Source organism: Podarcis pityusensis, assembly GCF_964106645.2.
Source record: "Podarcis pityusensis genome assembly, chromosome: 9".
NCBI lineage: Eukaryota > Metazoa > Chordata > Lepidosauria > Squamata > Lacertidae > Podarcis > Podarcis pityusensis.
The window spans coordinates 10,483,974-10,486,930 of NC_138034.1; the positions used below are offsets into that span (position 1 = coordinate 10,483,974).

The 2,957-nt window shown below is 50.6% G+C and overlaps 1 long non-coding RNA gene across 1 annotated transcript; it reads right to left on the reverse strand.

The window, feature by feature from the left end:
* Window positions 1–1,362: 1,362 nt before the first annotated feature.
* On the reverse strand, window positions 1,363–2,275 carry LOC308485583. Its single transcript, XR_013990631.1, has 2 exons — window positions 1,943–2,275; window positions 1,363–1,902 (listed from the first exon to the last, which is right to left on the reverse strand). It is a non-coding gene; the product is annotated as an uncharacterized lncRNA (long non-coding RNA).
* Window positions 2,276–2,957: the final 682 nt, after the last annotated feature.

Consider the following 2,957-nt stretch of genomic DNA (forward strand, 5'->3'; position numbering starts at 1 on the left):
TAAAAAATTAGAAATTACTTGAAAGGAACAAATAGGCCTAGGACAAATTAAGTTATAATTAAATAAATGGGATTCAGAATGTCAAGAAAAGTGAATAAGATGACTATAATTGGAAATTGTTTTAGTTTAATAATGATATTGGAAAGCTGTTACTTTTAAATTACAAGGAAACTCAGAAGGGAGGTATTTGAGGAAGTCAATCAAGATATTTAAAAAGTTGGATTTGTGAATGTGGAATTGATTTATTGGTTTGGCGTGACCCCCGCTAATTGATTTGCGATCCTCAATTAGCTCTTTATGGCCGCCCGGCACGCCTCCGCTCTGAGCTCTCAGTCACGCCTCAGCAGAGTTGAACACAGCGGTGAAAACTGTCACGTAGCTTCACTTAGCTTCAGACAAACACACACAGAGTCCAGGTTTGTCCATTTCAGTTTCTTTATTCCGACATTCCCCAGGAAATCCCTGGGCTCACCGCAGCCATGACAAACTGCAACCTTCCTCCCTCAAAGACCAGAGGGGAAGTGAACGTAACTCCTCCCAGCTCCTCCCAGCTTCGAAAGCTGACGTCAGAATGTTGAGGCATCATGGGAACAACTTAACCTGTCAAGTTCCAAACCCAACACCCCCTCTTGCCGAACCATTCTGACAAGACCTTTTTGAGTTCAACACCTTTCCCTTTGCCTTGTGCCCCTTCCCGGCATCTTTCCCAGGCACCTGTTGAACCCCTTCAACACTCCCAGAATCACACTGTGCGACACTTTTCCACGCACTTGTGACCTGATACCCTACTGACCCATTTGGGCCAGCAGTTGTGTCTTCTCCGTCAGACTCTTCCCCCTCTGACTTGACAACCCGTCTGTGAGCTATCTCCATTACGCTAACCGGAGATGAAACCTCACACCTGGACACTCCTTTCACAACCTTTGGAGATGCCCAGACCTGCCCTGAACCCTGATCTTGGACCTGGTCCCCATCACCGGGTTCTGAACCCTGATCTTGGACCTGGTCCCCATCACCGGGATCAGCCTCTGGCTCCCTTTCCTCCTCAGAATCAGACAGACATTCTGAGAGAAAATCAGGACCATCCCTGAGCCTTGAACACCCATCCTGTTCACAGAACTCAGCCTGCTTACTGACCAGCAGCTTGGTTTGATCACCCTCTGGGTATGCAAACTTCCACCCATTGGTTGCAGGATCATATCCACAGAAGATCATTTCCTGAACCTTTGGACCACCTGCCTCATAGAGCTCAAAGGGCTCTTTGGCTACCCTCCCAAACCCGGGAAAACCACGTACCTGTGCACCCTTGCATGCCCTGCACCCTAGGGACCTCCCACATTTCCGGAGTTTGTACCCTTTTGTGCACCTGTGCAACTTTTGCACATCTTTGGGAACCTTAGCACACTGCGCCTGTGCTTTTCCAGCATTCCCACCACCCTCCAGAGGTGACTCCAGAACAAAGAGATTGTTCTGCCCCCTTTTCACGTTGGCCACTTGTTTCCCCCCTCTGAAAATGGAACAGGTGTCATTTTCAAAGCAAATTTTTGTATCCCTGCTTCATTAGAGCTGATACAGATAACAAACAACAATTCAGTCCCGGCACAACGTAGACCTCTAGCTCCTCCTGTAAAGGAGAAAAAGACATGTTAGCCACAGCAGAAACCGACTTTCTCATTCCGTCTGCTAACATCACAGTTGTTCCTGTTGAAACAGCCCTGCAGTTCCGCATTTCGCCAGCAGGCTCGCTTAGCAGGTGCTGACCAACAGCAGTATTCAAAACCCAGCGTGTCACCGTGTCCTGGCTGGAGTTGTTCTTCACAGTTGCCATAGAAGCAGTGATAAGAAAACAACCCTCCCCAGCGTCTGAGCCACGTCTTTCCCTTGCGTTCCCACGCTGGCCTCCTCTCCGAGACTGATTCCCATGAGAACTCAGCTGGTTGACCTTGGGACCTTCCTGCCCAGCTGTCTCCGCTCTCCATGGGCAGCAGCGACGCAAGTGTCCCGTTGCATTACACACGTAGCAACCACGAACTCCAGTGGAAAAACACTGCCCGGGGCTCCTCCCAGCTGGCTTGGCCCTCCTTCTTCCGGAAAAGCACTCCTTGCCAGCTCCGCCCCCTCTGGCCTGGCTCCCACTGCGGCTTTCTGGGAACCTGCTTTGTTGACATTCCACTCCAGCACGCACAGTGGACAAGCCTTTACACTTGCCTTTGGAATCCTTCGCCCCCCCGATCTGCTCACTAGCGCTCCTTGAGGCTAAAACATCAGGAACAGGGGCTGCAACCATCTCTAGACTTTGGCAATACTTTCTCCAGGGCTCTGGTCTCCTGCTGAAGCTTCACAGCAAACGCAGCACATCCCCAGACAGCCCTTGCTCAACTTCAAACGCAATGTCCTCCAAGACCTGGCTGCCTGCCATTGTCTTCCGTTCTCCCAAGGGGCCCAAGCTTACTTACAATCAGCTTCAGCTTCTCCGGCTGCTCTCTTAGCTCCGCAGCTACTCCTTTGCCTCCTAGCAACAGGCAAAAATCTCACCACCTCCTGCCGCAACTTCAAACGCATTCCGGCACTTCCGTTGCTCTGAACCGCAACCTCAAAGCGTTTCTGTGACAGTTTTTACGATCGGTGATTAAGGGTCCATAACCTGTGGAATTGATTTATTGGTTTGGCGTGACCCCCGCTAATTGATTTGCGATCCTCAATTAGCTCTTTATGGCCGCCCGGCACGCCTCCGCTCTGAGCTCTCAGTCACGCCTCAGCAGAGTTGAACACAGCGGTGAAAACTGTCACGTAGCTTCACTTAGCTTCAGACAAACACACACAGAGTCCAGGTTTGTCCATTTCAGTTTCTTTATTCCGACATTCCCCAGGAAATCCCTGGGCTCACCGCAGCCATGACAAACTGCAACCTTCCTCCCTCAAAGACCAGAGGGGAAGTGAACGTAACTCCTCCCAGC